Source organism: Haplochromis burtoni, unplaced genomic scaffold, assembly GCF_018398535.1.
Source record: "Haplochromis burtoni strain Fernald_Lab_line unplaced genomic scaffold, NCSU_Asbu1 Contig_652, whole genome shotgun sequence".
NCBI lineage: Eukaryota > Metazoa > Chordata > Actinopteri > Cichliformes > Cichlidae > Haplochromis > Haplochromis burtoni.
The window spans coordinates 114518-115652 of record NW_024583013.1 but is presented as its reverse complement, the minus strand read 5'-3'; positions in this window follow the sequence as shown (position 1 = coordinate 115652).

The window sequence follows — 1135 nt, the reverse complement described above, 5'->3', positions numbered from 1 at the left end:
AAAAAAATCACGGTTTTAGTAACGCAGTAACACAGCGTTCCTACGGGAAAGTAACAGTAATATAGTTACCGTTTTTGCAATAGTAATCCCTTACTTTACTCGTTACTTGAAAAAAGTAATCAGATTACAGTTACTGCTTATCAGTAGTGAAAATAACCAAACCAAGAAAAACTTAATGAACGTGAACAGTTTAAAAGAGTTTGTAAATGTTTGGGATGAAATTAACAAAATGTAATTTCGAATGAATGCAAACCAAAGAAAATGAAAGGAAGACAAAGCACATGACAGAGAAAATGACAAACATTCTTATGTTAAGTCTATGCAGGTTCTCAGTCATCCAGGTCATGGTAGTCTGCAACTGGACTTTAAGGTTTTTTTAAGATATTTCATCTCAGATTGCCCCAAATAGCTGAAAATGTTAGGATGCCTGGGTCGTTGACCCAGGGTTTTGAGTTTATATATTATTTAACATTTCTATGCTTTGGTTTCTTTGTTAGAGTTATGTCTCTGTGTAATCCTTAGTTGCTGTCTCCCCTGTCTGCGACATCCCCGTGTCCAGTCAGTGTCTGTGTCTGTCCTGGTCCCACATCTCTGTTTCCTCTGTTGCAGTGCAGTGTGAGTCTGTGTCATTAGTTCAGTTTGTGTTATGTTTCCTGTTTTATTTTGAAAGTCAATGTCTGATGTTAATGTATCTGGTTTCGTTTCCCCTTGTCTCGTTAGGCCTGATTTGCACCAGCTGTGTTTCCCTCCTGTTACCCATTCCCTGATTGCTCCCTCTGTGTATTTAAGCCCTGTGTTTCTCTGTGTCCGTGTTGTGATCTACCCTCATTTATGCTGTGTGTTCCGTCTGCCTGCTCATGTAAGTTTATTTTGGATTTTTTTTGTTACGTTTTGCCATCCAGCAATAAAAGCTGAGTTTTGAAATACACTTTTGCCTGCCGTGAGCCTGCACTTTGGGTCCTATTCCTGCCTGCACACAGCGACACCTGACAGAAAAAACAGGCTGACACACTGACCGTGGAGCAAATTTTAGAAATACAAAGATATACCAGCAACTAGTGATGGCCAAATGAAGCTTTCCGAAGCACTGAAGCTTGTATTGAAAAACGGTTCATTACTCGAAGCTTTTCAACAC